Source organism: Camelus dromedarius, chromosome 4 (genome assembly GCF_036321535.1).
Source record: "Camelus dromedarius isolate mCamDro1 chromosome 4, mCamDro1.pat, whole genome shotgun sequence".
Taxonomy (NCBI): Eukaryota; Metazoa; Chordata; class Mammalia; order Artiodactyla; family Camelidae; genus Camelus; species Camelus dromedarius.
The window spans coordinates 48,786,437-48,801,694 of record NC_087439.1 but is presented as its reverse complement, the minus strand read 5'-3'; the positions used below and the strand labels follow the sequence as shown (position 1 = coordinate 48,801,694).

General features: G+C 37.4%; 1 protein-coding gene across 3 annotated transcripts in view; it reads left to right on the top strand.

Annotated features, from left to right (window-relative positions):
• Nucleotides 1–4,713: 4,713 nt before the first annotated feature.
• The window catches only part of ATF2 (activating transcription factor 2), a 70,738-nt gene continuing 60,193 nt past the window's right edge, over nucleotides 4,714–15,258 (top strand). For 2 of the 3 annotated variants that reach the window (XR_004136729.2, XM_064484922.1), the window contains exon 1: nucleotides 4,714–4,875. The gene's annotated coding sequence lies outside the window, so the exon portion shown is untranslated. The remainder of the gene's footprint in view (nucleotides 4,876–15,258) is intronic. The other variant, XM_010990135.3, reaches the window with a different exon arrangement.

The following is a 15,258-nucleotide window of genomic DNA, read 5'->3' as shown; positions in this document are numbered from 1 at the left end:
AGTGAGGTCCATTGATCATCACCATTGGCATCACCTGGGAGCTTGTTAGAACTATAGGTTCTGGAGCCTCACAGCAGATCTTCTGAATCAGAATCTGGTTTTTAACAAGGAACCCAGATGATTTGTGTATACTTAAATGCAAAGTTTACAGTGCTTGCTTCTCAAATACTATCAGAATAGTACGATTCCCAGCATGCCATGACTCAGACTCCTTTTCTTTCCAAAAGCTGTCAACTCACTCATTTGGAGACTTCTGCTCCCTTTTGGAATGCACTGCTAATCTAGTGATTCTTAAAACGTGATCTGAGAATTCTGAGGGCTTCAAGAGCCTTTCAGGGAGTTCTTGAGGTCCTTCCTTTTCTATTTACATAGCTGTGTGAGGCTAGATTTCATCATTCACCTCAACCAAAACAACATATTGCAGCAGATCAAGTGCAGAAACAGATAAAAGAATGCAGCTCTCTTCTTTTAAGTGTGACATGATGATTTACAAAAATGAAAAATGTCATTTGATTTTTGTTTTGGAAAGTATAATTATTTTTCCCCCCAAAAAATGTTATTTATGTTAACATGTTATGAGGTGCAGGGTCCCAGAGTCAAAAAGTTTGAGAACCATTGTTCTAATCCATCACTGACAAAACAGGCTCTGATACTCATTTCACTTCCAAATCTATAGAAATGTCAGTTTTGTAAGTTGAGGGTAACCTGTCTCTCTAGGTCTCATCCTTTCAGCTATCAACGTATTTATAATCTCTGAAAATTGGCACAGGTTTCTGATAAAAATCTGTACTTCTATTTCCTGAATGATGTAAGTAATCTGTCTCCTCTTAGATGTTTAGTAACTTAGAGCTTCTTTCTCAAGGGAGCTTACATATTGAAGAGAGGAACTGACCTACGATCAACAGGGATACGTAAATCCAAGGGCTTCTGGTTGTTCCACCTATTAGAATGAGCTAGCATCCTACAACTGATCTTGGCAGAGATTCTTAAGGGGACTCATAGTTATTGAAAGTGGCTGCTTTTTAACAAAAAGCACTAGTCAGTACTCAGGCATGGAGATTCCAGGATCTGCTCCTTTTATGGGAGAGTCCCAGGGTTTGTGCTTTATCAAATAGCTATGTAGGTTGGCCCAGTCTCTCAGATGCTGGACAGCTTAGTATCATTCCTTCAAGACTTGTATCTAAAGGACAGTTCAGAACATTTATCTACTTACTTCTCCAGAGATATCTGAATGTCTGTAGCTCTCAAGTCCTCTAAAGTTGTATGAAAGGAGTAAGCTTATAATACTGCATGTCGTCACACTCCTGCCCTGTTTACTCCATAGCACTTGCCACTATTTAAATTCTTACTTTTTAATATATGTATTGTGTCACCCCTCCTCCCACCATGAGAATCTCCTTACAGGGCTTTGTCCTCTTTATCGTTGTAGTCTCACGGCCAGGAACAGTGCCTGGGATGTTCATGCTCAATAAATATTGATGCTTTATGAATAATAAACTAGAGACAGAGCATTCGGTTGACAGGTAACTTAAGAGGCTGTGTTCAAGGTAAGAAGGTAACTGGAAAGAGCAAGGTATTAGTCTAAGGGCCCAAGAGGGTCTAGCATATAAGGAATTCATGGCTTTGGTATTATTTGGACCTCAGGTTGACGAGTAGACGAGTTATGGGGAGTCATGAAGAGTAGACATGAATGACAGACAAAAATCTATAGTCTAGGAGTGGTTCCGTCTACTTTTAATGGTAACTAAATAGTGTGTGGAAAGCAGACTATGATGATGACAAGCCCTCTTTCTAGGAAGTGGAATGAGAGAGATAAGAGAAGGCACTGAGATGAAGGATGAAAATGAGGCCCTTAAATTCCATTCTCTCTCTTTGGGCTGGTCTCACTGAAGCATAGGCTAATTGGTATGATTTGAAGATAGATACAGCCCTCTAATTTTTCCTCACAATGCCACACACAATTAATTATAAATCCTTTTGAGAAACCAAGGATTGGGGTTGTGATGTGGACAGTGGTCTTCCTTGCACTTGAAATGTTCAGAATGGAAATTTCCATAGTGAGGATGGGTGCTGATAGGTCATTTCATCAATGTGCAAGAAAACCCTGGGCTGTCGTAGGAAAGAAAGGATCTGCCATGAAATGGAAGCTACCCAAAAACTCAACTAAAGGGCCATGCTGTCCTCATCCCATCTCTCAGATACCAGGTGGGCGGATAATCATGTCCTGCTTCCTACACACACACAAACACACACTTCCTGATCCCACTGGCCAAACACACACACACACTTCCTGATCCCACTGGCCAAATCCCAGTTAATCTACTGTAAAGAGCTGCAACTTGAGGATACCTTTGAAAATGCAGAGGCTCTTTTCTCTGAGTCCAGTGCAGACATAAGGGATACCCTGGTGTGCTATGTGTTGTTTAGCTACAAATAGAAACTATGTCTTGTAAGTTATACCTTCCCTTTTCTCTCTCTCTCTCTCTATAGATATAGATATAGATATAGATATACACACACACACACACACACACATTTAGCAGGGTTTTAATAGAATTCTTATGAGCAATAACAGATTGATGGATTAACATTATATAGATCATTATCTATTTGGCAACAGACTGGACAAGTAGGGATGAGAAGAAGAAATTTAAAACGAAACCTACCAGCAATTGAAAATGAATCAAAACCAGAGAAAAGAATTTAAAATTTTTTGATATAAGTGAATAGAAAATGATTTTTTTTAATCTAATTTGAAGTGCCGTAACATCTATAGTTCATTTGCTCACATTAGACCTTTTTAGGGGTGGAGAGAAGCATCATTTTAGTGAATGTATTCTAGACCTAACAATTTGTGATCAGTTAGCTGCACATTTTGTCCGTCACCATGTTCATCATCAGTAATCCGAGCTGCTGAGGTTTTAATAATCAGTGGGGTAGTAGTGCTATGCTACACTAACACTACTACAGTGTTACCAATGTTAGAGATGGCACTTTCATTTTAATTTGAGACTTAAACAGTGTTAATAATTTGGCTTCTTTCAGGTCTCTTGAGTAATGAAATTAGTTTTAAAAGAGGAGTGAGTTGGCTCACATACATGTATACAGGCCAGAAACCTACTAAAAGGTCCAGTGCCATTACAATTTAATTCTTATGCCAGATACCATTATTGAACTGCAGGTTCATTAACTCTCAAATACTATGCCCCACAATCTTCCAACAATTTGTTACACTTGAGTTTGGAAATAATATTTGAGAGTGCATTTTATGTTCATATGTGAACTTAATATTCTTAATTAATATTTCTAGAAATCATCACTTAATAAATGGAAAACAAGGCACTGAAAAAAGTGCTTTAAAAAATTAATGCAATTTTTTGCAGGGGCCCCAATCATACTTCTCAACAGTGAATATGCCTACAGTTAATATTTGAAATATTTAAGTTGTAAAGAGAATCAGAGACAAGAAGTATTTTCAGCACTACTTCTCTCTGTGTTTAGCAGTGTATCTGTGTCAACTGCAGCAGTAAATATGAACTCTTTTTCCTTTATGTTAATCAAGTGATCCCCCCTCCTCTTTAAACAGCTACTTTCAAAGCTTGACAGAATTTTTTTTGGCAGTGCATCGACTTATTAAGCGGTAGTTTAGTATTGTGGAAAGAATGCTATTTCTACACCACATTCGAATTTGGTGTTCTTTGGTCTTCTCTAAAATGTTAATACGGAGTTGTTGTTTTAAAGGTTTAAAATTCTTTCTATTAAAATTGACATTTTTATCTATAACTACTAAGTAAAGGAAAATTGATAAAATAGTATCCACCATAACATGGAGGATTTTTTTTTATAAACAGTCCCGGCATTGCATTATGTTACGGAGATACAGTGGAAGGCATTGTATTTACTTTTAGTAAGTTACTTAGAACATAATTGATGCTAGTATCATGCACTGTACTGGGCGCTTAGAGCCGGAGGAATTAGTTCCAGTTACAGATTAGTAAAATTCGAACAAACGCCACTCATAGTAAAGGGTTTTTCGTTTATTTTCAGAACTGACATCTTGCTTTCCCGCTTTAGGCGTGCCGGGGGCTGGGGGTGGGGTCACTTCTGGCAAACTCCGCCTCTTCTAAACCTCCGCTTAACCGAGGCTCCCCCTCCCAGGCTTCAGGGTAGCGGGAAGGTGGGTTTCAGCGCGGGCCTCCCTACGCTTTAACCTCCTTCCTACCGACGGGCTAGGAAGGGACAGCAAGGGAAATACCAGGCTCCCCGAGCTGGGCTCAGAGGACTCCTCCTCTTTCTCTCCCGCAACTCGCAGCCTTTCCAGAGTCCACCTTTCTTGCCTGCATACCATCAACCTCCATAGGCGACCTCTACATCCACCTGCTCCCGCGCCCCAACTCGCGTCCGCCTCCAGCCGGCTGCCAATCACAGCCTTCCTTAGCTCGCGGGTTACGGAGGCACCACTCCTTTGACTCTCTGGTCCCGCCCCCTCCACCATTGCTTCCCGCCCTCCGGGCTCTTTATCCAATAACCAGCGCCCGGGTAGTCTTTGGTTCCCGCCCCCTCACCCCTCCCTCCTGAAGTCCCGCCCCCTTCCTGAAGCCTGACGGAACCACCTGACCCGGAGGCGCTTGGTCTGAAGGAAGGCAAGAAGGGGCGTGTGCGTGGAGGGGAGGGGCCTGAGAAGAAAGCGGGGATGCCGGGAGTGGGCGGAGAGAAGGGTTGTCAGTCCGATCTCGCGAGAGAGGACGGAAGCCTGTGGGAGCCCGTGGCCTTTAAAGTGCGGTTCAGCCCTTTCCTCCAGGGGTAGTTTGTAAACACCGCTGAGCTCGGGCCTCCCCAGCGACCGAAAGAGGCATGAACTAGTGACCTGGAAAGGTGAGTAGTGATGGGGAGAGGGCCGCAGGACTGGAGACAGTAGGGATACGGAGAAGGAAGGCACTAACATGGCGACGTCTCTCACCATAGTCCCCACCCCCCGCTTACCATCACCTCGGGCGCTCCTGCCTCGGTGCCTAGCTCTTGGGGCGGCTGCGGCTGTGCTGCTACCTCAGCGGCCCGCGCGGCGTGGGCCTCAGGAGCCCGGCTGGCCGGGCCGGACCGTTAGGTAACTGGCATTTGTTGTTCCGGCCCCTCCTTCTCGCGCGCTTTCCTAACGAAGAGGAAAAAGGAATAACGGCTCCTCTTAGACCCCTCCCCCTGATATATCTTCCACTTCTCTGGTCAGTTCAAAGGTCCCTGGGGCACGCGTCGGATCCCCCTAGGGCACAGGGAGACACCCCTCCTCAGTCCTTGGGTTGAACAAGAAGAGGGCCGGCTGTGGTCTCCCACTCAGTGGTTGAGGACTGTCTGTGATGGTGGTGGGGAAGAGGATCAGAGGGGCGGCTGAAAATAGGGTCAGGGTCTCTGGCTGCGGTGGAAGCTGTTGGGACAAATGGTTTGGAGAACCTGGGAGCTGGAAGTCTCAGCCTTTTCTGTCCTTCCTGTCCCTTCTCATTCCCGCCACCCCCTCCCCCTTTTCCCGGTGGGGCGGGGCTGAGGTGCGGGTGCCGATTAATTCTGGTATTTTCCCCAATTTTTCTTGAGTGGACTGCGGAGCTTCTATAGGGAAATAACCTGCACTTTTTATTGATGCTCTGGGGACCAGGGCCGACTGTGTGTGCGTGTGTGTGTGTTGTGTGTTTTGTGTTTGCTGGTTGAACTGACGCTAGAAGGAGGGAGAGGGTGGAGGAGCTGGGGACTATTTTCGTGCCCTTAAGTAGTATAAAATTGTCTTTGCTTAATGAAGAGTCTTAAAACTGGTCAGGCCAAGAGCAGAACTACTGTGAATATGACGGAGTAAAAGGGATTACTCCTGGTGGACCTTACTCCTGTTGACTAATCCCTAAATTACAATGTGAAAGTTATAATTTCTTAGAAATTTTAAATTATGGAGACGGTAACCATAAATAAATGTCATGTATATATTTGAAATCAGAACAAAAACTGTTCCTCTGAGCACACTTTGTCCTATCTGAAGTAATTCATAACCACAGTCAGTAATAGTCATTTTAGGCATAATCTTAAAGCTTATACCCTTGGTCTGTTGTACCAAAACTGAGACGGTGAGAAGCTTGTTAAAAAGTCATCCCTACAGGGTTAAGTGCCCTAAAAGACAAATACAGTAGCTATTATATCTTGTAATTAAATTTAAATTTGTTACAGTAACTTGAAGAATTCACTGTTAACATTTTTTTCAAAACTGCAGGAACATCATTGTAAAGTGTGTTCTAAAATATAGATGCCTTTCTTCAAATCAGAAAGCAGAATTAAGTTCATGAATCTTTAAGGCCATCAATAAGTGAATCCTAATTTTTGTAAAATAATTTGCAAGAATATTCCAAATTTACAGTGCTGTTTATGCTGCTTTCATAAGACATGTTAAATCTTGTTTTGAGAGGATGTTACTACCATTGAGTTTTTAATTATTTAAAATATAATATGTGGTAATTCAAAACATAGGTGTTTGTTTTTTAATTGTCAGTAAGGAAGGAGCTTTCAAGTACTTTTGTGGGTGTGTGTTTAAGGTACATAATGTCTTCTATAGATCTGGTTGTATTTTTTGGAAGTTCTTTTTAAAATACCTTACTAAGAATGTTTATTTCATATTCAATATCTATTAAATATGTAATCCAGAAATTCTTGCATTTACTTTTTTACTTGGAGTATTTGTTTCATATTTTTAAACTAAGATAACAGTAGAAATGATTATGTCAGCTCTTTAGCGAATAATTTGGAGGGATGCTTTTTATTGGTATTAAGGATTTAGAAGCTGAATGAATATCGTTTTTTAAAAAGATATGCTCTACATCAGACATCTACCAATGATTAGCATTAACTCTCAAGAAATCATTTTTATTTTGGAAAACGTGGCTTTTAATGATTTGTATATTCTTTGCTGGGAAATTAAATTGTTAGATCATGTTAGATGTTAGGTCAAGTAAACAATCCCACCATATATGCTGTTTCCACTCATTTTGTCTTCACACTCTCCCTTCTAGTATGAAGTAAGTCTGTAAGCACTTCTTTCTTTTTGATATTCTTACTGTAAAGTCCTAGAGAAGGTAAAGTAGTTGAAGTCTCCCTATTTAAAACCAAATTTTCACCAGAATCTCTCATTTAAAACATAATGAATAACAATAATTGATTTTTAAACATAAATCCATAAAGTACTTGTTAAGCTGTTCTCTGTAATTAAAAGATATTGTAAGTAAAACAACAGATTTGCCTTATTATAGTCAGTAGTTTAACTTAGTTTATTTCTGTGTTTATCCTATACTCACACCTATTTCTTGAGACTGAGAACTTATCTAAAATTCTGCATATTCTCTTAATGTAACTTTTAGTCATGAGGTAGTAGTGATAGTATTCACCTATTCATATTTAGGGGAAGATCCCACAAAATATTTTATTTCTTTTGTTCTGTTTCTTAAGGTTAAAAAGTTAGTGTAAGGTACAGTTTCATAGAAATTTAAGGAAGTTTGTGGATCTTGAAGGCCAACAATAACTGGAGTTATTTTGCATATATTATAACCGTATATCATATAATTATAGATAAATTATTATATATCCTATTTTCATTTTTTTAAACAACCTTGAAACTGGTGTATTCATTTACATTTTTAAGTATGTTAAGTGATTTTTTTTTTCTTTTTGGCATTTTGGCTTTGGTAGTAATTAAACACATTTTTTGCAGCAAGAAGGGATATAAATAAACAAAATGCTTTGAAGGGCTAGGCCTATTCACCCAGGTCTGCATTCTGTATCTTAACAAAGATAGTGATTCTCAATGATTTTTTTCTGTCTTAATACCCAAGGAATAGAAAGCACTTGCAACAGTAATAGTAGCTTATTACTGGAGAGACTCTCAACAAGATTAGTAGGGAAAGACAGGGTGGCAAAAGCCAGCTGGTAAATTGCCAAGTGTGTTTTGGTTATTTTGGTATTATATGATTACCTTCACCTATATATGACTTTAAATTTATAAATATGTTCCCTTACCATTCTTTAATTTGCCTAACTGAATCTAAATCTTTGTCATTCCAATTTTACACCTTTATTTTTTCTAATTCTACTGTTCGGGTTAGTGCGTTTCCTTTTGTTTATTTAATACTTATTGGAATAGTGTTACCAGAAATCAGCTCCAATTTTGCCCTACTAACAGTTGTTTTCATCATTTTTGTTGTCATCTAATCTGTTTATATACATTACAGTTTTTACAGAATTATAATATCATAGATACAATTTTTTATTTTACTTTTATAGCATTTGCATTGTCCCATGTTATCTAATCTTTATAATGTTTAATGATTACATGATAGTTTACCAACTGACTATTAAAATTTTCTCAATTTTAAATGCCCAACAGGAAAGTAATTTTCAGTTTCTGCCTATTTTAACATTGACCTAATTATCTCTAAGCATATATCTTTTTTCTTATTTTGAATTGTTTCTGTAGGATACCAACCTCAAATAAGATTACTAGGTCAAAGGATATAAATGTTTCTACAGTTGCCAAATTTTTGCCTCCCCAAAGAGTTAAGCCATCATCAGAATATGAACACACCAACTTTGTCATAGTTTTACCAACTTTGGAATTGTGCTTATTAAAAAGGAGGCTTACTTAGCTAGGAATTATTAATGGGAGTAAGCTGCATTATTTAGAAGTTTTATTTCGTTGACTATATCAATTTAGTTATTTGCCTACCAGTGATCTGCTGGGACAGATAGTGTATATTTCATATTTTGTCATTTCACTCTACTTCCTTTGCAGATTACTGAAACTTTTGACATTCTAGTAACAATAATCTTTAAATTTTATGCAGTATTACATAGTTTACACATTGGATTCTTATGCTGGTTTGTTTTAATATAAGAGCTACTTTCTGAACTATACATTTATGAATTATTAAAATTCATAATGACATTATTTCCATATAGGTAACCCTTCAAATAAAGAATGTGTATGTTATAGCTAATGATAAATGCTGGAGAGGGTGTGGAGAAAAGGGAACCCTCCTGCACTGTTGGTGGGAATGCAGTTTGGTGCAGCCATTGTGGGAAACAGTATGGAGATTCCTCAAAAGACTAAAAATAGACTTACCATATGACCCAGCAATCCCACTCCTGGGCATATATCCAGGGGGAACTCTAATTCAAAAAGATACCTGCACTCCAATGTTCATAGCAGCACTATTTACAATAACCAAGACATGGAAACAACCTAAATGTCCATCGACAGATGACTGGATAAAGAAGTTACGGTATATTTCTAAAATGGAATACTACTCAGCCATAAAAAATGATAAAATAATGCCATTTGCAGCAACATGGATAGCCCTGGAGAATATCATTCTAAGTGAAGTTATCCAGAAAGAGAAAGAAAAAAAAATATGATATCACTCATGTGGAATCTAAAAAAAAAGACAAATGAACTTATATATAAAAAAGAAATAGACTCACAGACATAGAATACAGACTTGTGGTTGCCAGGGTGGAGGAGGGTGGGAAGGGATAAACTGGGAGTTCAACATTTGCAGATACTGACTGGTATATATAAAATAGATAAACGAGTTTATACTGTATAGCACAGGGAAATATATTCAATATCTTGTAGTAGCTCATGGTGAAAAAGAATATGAAAATGAATACATGCATATTCATGTATGACTGAAGAAGTGTGCTGTACACCAGAAATTGATACAACATTGTAAATTGATTATAACTCAATAAAAAAAAATTACATCTCTAAAAAAAGAATATGTATGTTACAGCCAGATTGACTGAGTTTTTGTTTCCTCAGTATCCTCTTCTGGCACACTCTAAGTTTATAATTAATGTTTTAGGGTAGTTATTCGTTAGGTTTCATGAGTCTGCCACTTATTATCTATGTCACCCTGGGCATATAATATAACTTCTGTGTGCCTCAGTTTCCATATCTTTAAAGATAATACTTAACTCATAGCCTTGTGAACATTCAAATAATACAATACTGGAAACAGTGTTAGGAGCTTAATGAGTACTCAGTGTATGGTATGGTAATTATTACTGTTAAAGTTCATTCAAAAATAATAACCCAGCACAACTCTGACAGGCACGCATGTGATGTGGCTTCAAGGCAGTACAAAGTTTGGTAACTTTCACAATAATGTTGGGTTTTCCCTAGGAACTTAAAATTTGTGGTGGAACTTACTACCTTAGAATTTTCATAAATCCATGTGAGAGAATATCTTATACTTGTAGTTCCATATACATCCCTTCTTCCCAAGGGTTACTTTTTTCTATATAAAACTGTATAAAACACATATCCATATTTTCAGATGATAAAATTGTGATACTATGATTTCCATACAATCCAAATAATCATTTTCTTCTGCTCTAGGAATCCTGCTATAAACATTTCGGTAAGACCTTTCATTTTTTTCTTGTCTGTAGTGGAAAAGATGATTAAATTAAAATATCACACTTCTAATGTTTGCTCTTTTGAATTATTTACTAATTATGTAATATAAGAACAATATTTCTCATTCACATTGTTATCACTGATATTTTTTATCATTTGTAAGGTAGGTTATAATGATCGTTTAAGTATGGATTTTGGATTGAGGGTTATTTCTGAGGTAATATCTCTTTCATTTACTTGAATTTTGACATACTTTGCAAGGGAGGAGAGGTAAGCTTATCAGTATTGTCATGGGGATTGTACATAATCTGTACATTATCTTATTTTTGCTCTCTTCATAATGAGAAATTATTATTGATGTACTCCTGAGCAGTGATGGTTAGAAATTATTGTAGTTCTTGGTGAGCTGTAAATTTCTATTTCTGTTTATTCTTTTTACTTTTACAAATACAAGTTTTTAGTCAGGAAAAGAGCAATGATGGATAAGCACATTTTACACATCTTCCTTTGAGCAAAAGTAATGCTATAGATGTTATTTCATATAACAGATATGATTGCCAGACAAGTCTAAAATGATGTTATTAGAAAAAACTTGCATTAACACTGTTCATATTTGTAACCATTAATCTGTAAGTTGTTTGTATTTATCTATTTCTAATGTCATTCTAATTAATTTTAAACTATAAAACAAGAAGTTGCTTACCTTTTATCACCTAGGAATTAGAGGTCTAGGAATAATTGACTCACTTAAAAAATGAAGTTTGACTTAAGAATTGGTCTACTTGTATTTTTATTAATTGGGCTGATATTACTGTTGGTATCTGTGGGGGATTGGTTCCAGGATTCCCTGCAAATGCCAAAATCCATGGATGCTCAAGTCCCCTATATAAAGTGGCATAGCACTTGTATATAACCTTCAGTATTCTTTAAATCATCTTTACATTATGTATGATACCTAATACAATGTTAATGCTATGTAAGTAGTTAACAGGCAGGAGGCAGATACAAGATTTGTTTTTTGGAACTTTCTGGAATTTCTTCCACCCGAATCTTTTTGATCCGAGGTTGGTTGAATCCAGAGGACCAACTTTTATGAATACAATATTGAGAAAAGTCTGTGGTTCTCTTTGTGTGTCCCATCTGCTTTGAGGAATTTCCTCAAAACTTTGGTATGCTCTTGGGAGTTGTGATATGTGTGAAGAACATCTGTTTTGTCTGCTGTGAGTGGAGAACCATTAAAAACTGCTGCTTTTTTCCATTAATGCTGAGCTTATATTTTTCTCACTGCTGAAAGAGTGATTTCCTTACATTGATGAACTAAACATTATATACCGAATAACCTTATGGGATAAGATCAAATTCATGGATTAAAGATTAATGTAGAAATCTTCTGTCTGAAAGATAAGCTATGTAGCTCTCAGTTTCTGGCTTTAAAAATAAAGAAGGTAGTAAGATTAGAATTAATTATTAGGAAAATGTACATTTGAAATCAAAGAGAAATAAAATAAAACTTCTGATAAACTCAATAGACATGTGAGTGCCATGCAGTATACTTAATGTATCTTAACCAATACAGTGTTATTTTCTTTTATTATTTCTGACAGTCCTGAAACTAGTATATTTTTCTTACTGGTGAGGATAGTGGTGAAATCATACCATTTAAATTTGTTCTGATTTAAAAACTCAACGATATTTTAACCTTGAAAGGGGAATGACATCCTACTAGCTTATTAGCTACGTGTTTTCAACTTCATAGGTTTAAGTTTGCTATTATGACCATATTGCTATTCCTAGTGTGAGCTCTAGGATAGTTTCTTGGCATTTTGTGGTACTTGACCAAGATTTGAGAAGGAAATTAGAGCACAGAGAAGGTGCTGTATCTGTAAGGTTCCTTGAGCCACGGGCCTATATTTCTGAATACCTTAGCATTTTTGCTTACTTTATTAATTTTCTATTCCTGCATCACAAATTACCACATACTTTGCATCATAAAACAACCCGAATTTACCTCAGTTTTTGTATGTATATAAAAGAGGTCTAGGGCTCTGAGCCCTCTGCTTAGGATCTTACAAAGCCAAGCCAAAAATCAGTATGTTGGCAGAGCTGCATTCTTTTTTTTCTTTTCTTCTTTTTGAGGAAGAATGCACTTCTTAGTTCATTCAAATTGTTGACCGAAGTTACAGAACTGAGGTCTCTCTTTCCTTGCTATCAGCCAGGGCTGGTCTTTGCTCATAGAAGCTGAAATGCTTTCAGTGCTGCCCCTTCCAGTGATAGCAAGTAAAGTCTTCTCTCATGCTTGCATATTTCTGTGGCTTCTGCTGCCAAAATCTGACAAAGTTCTCTGCTTTTACTGGCTTATGTGATTAGATTGGGCCATCTGGATAACCCAGGATAATCTTCTTGTTTTAGGATCTGTGATCATTTTTACATCTGCAAAGTCCATTTTGCCATGTAACATAACCTATTCATAGGTTCCAGGGATTAAGGTGTCAACATCTTTGGAGGGCCGTTCTGCCAAGTACACGCATATATACTCCTGAAAAGAAATTTGATAAACTATGTACTGTTGCACATTTCTAAGTTGATTCCTAACATTTTCTTCGTAAGTTTAAATAGTTAAAAAGAAGTACAGTTTCTGGCTTTTCAAGATACGGATACCAATCTCTTATAAGTACAGTTGATCCTTGAACAACATGGGTTTGAACTGTGTGGATCCACTTACGTGGATTTTTTTCAGTAGTAAATACAACAGTGCCATCTGCCAATAGTTGAATCTTTGGAAGCAGAACTGTGAAAACGGAGGATCCACAGATATAAAGTGCTGCCTATAAATTATACTCAGGTTTTCTGCTGTGTAAAGGATCCGTGCCCCGACCTCTGCGTTGTTCAAAGATCAACTGTGATCCTTAGTGACTTAGTACTATTACTAGTTTTAAAAACCAAACTTGAATTAATTCATCTTTAACAATTGGGCATTTTTGTTGTTCCTTTTTCTTATTGAACTTACTTAATTTCTACTTCATCATAATTTTATTTGAATCCAGTGTATTTTAATGTTTTAAACTCTTTTAATCACCTTATCCCACTTCTCTGCAACAAATATAAATAGAACTTTTCAGAGTTTCCTGTTGATTTCCTCTTTGCTTTGTTCTCATGGAGCTCCCTCTCAGGACAATGCATTTTTGGACAGTAGTCTGAGAATAGAAGAGGCAATCATTAAATCAAAGGGGTTTTTTTGTTCCTGTAATCAGTGTACAATTTATCTTAATTCAGAACATTCCTCAACACAGAGCAAAACACCATTATTAAAGCCAGGCTTTGCTTTAACAGCAATATTTATAAGACAGGGAAAGACACAAGGCTGAGGTTAATGTGCCTTGATTAATGGAAGCTTTAAGACACTCTTATTTTAAATTAGTCCCTTATTTTGTTCCATGGAGGTTTTTTTATAACCTGGGCGGTGCATTGTATTAAGATTTAGTATGGCGAAAAGGTATGGGTTTCTTTTGAAATGTGGAAGAATGAGGATTTAGGGAATCTAGGCAGATTATTTTTAGGAAAGCAAACATAAGGATACTGAAGATACAGTAATTGATTTTCTTAAAACTTATCTCACTCAGGTGTCCCTTGGAAAGTCTTAGTCTACCTTCAGTAATACATACACCTGTCTGAACATTGCTGCCCTGAAAGTCTGTCCCCGACCTGCCTAGCTCCTGTCCTCCCACAAGGCCAGAAGGCAATTTCTCTCTACTACCCAGGGTTGCCCTTGAGTGGACTTTACTGAGTCCATGTCCAAGAGAGAATGTTTGCCCCCTTCAGCAGAGATTCTCCCCCTTACCTACTAGTTAGTTATATCCAAATATAAGAAATACGTATACAGTAACTAGGGTAGGGTAGTAATGATAAAAGAGATGTTCCTTACATCTGTGCCCTTCAAGTTACAAACAAAAAACAAAAAGCCCCTCATTTTCAATGTCTTTCAGTCAGGATGGTTAGCTTAACGTTGCATGCATAAAACGTAAGCTGTATATGCCAAATACAGCTGGCTAGCTTATTGCTTTTTGCTTGAAGAGAAGCCCAGAGGTCTATCTTGCTGTTTTCTAGGGTGTAAGTTCCTGGTCTTTTGTGAGCAACTGCTGAACCAAGAACACAAACACTCCACAGAAAAATCTGGAGCCATACTTAAAAATAAACATTTCCCCAAAAGGAACAGTTTGCAGAAATTTATCTCTGCCTGGAAGATGTAAACTTTAACATTATCCTACAGAGCCATTTGTCCTTTGAATTGCTGCTCCATTTATAGTCCCCAATTTACATTTGTATAGCTGAATATCCTTTTCTGGTCCCTTTTCCTTTAAGGAACAGTCTATATATAAAATAGAATTTTATTGCCAGCTTTGAAATGACAGTCCTTATAGCTTTTGGTATTTGCATCAGAAGTTTTAAACATATTAAGGCTGTTTAAGCCAACTTTATTCAGGGTAAAGTGCAACCCTTCTTTCCAACAGTCTGTGCAATAAGGAAATCTCCAAGTTCATACATGTCCCTCGTGTATGGGAGCTCAGCCCTCAAATAATGGAAGAGGAAAGTCAACTTTCCCTTTAACATCTTGCTTCTGGGATCACTATCTTCCTAATGCAATTGGCAAGTGAGCATTCTGCCAAGTCTTACCCAGTCTTACCTTAGACACACCATTACTTACATAATGGTCCTGTGTAATCATTTCTAAGTTTTGTGAACTGCTTAATGAGTTTATCTTCCCAAACTGCAACTATTTAGGTTGTTTCTTTACTCTTGCATTGTTGTTATGGTCTTCAGAT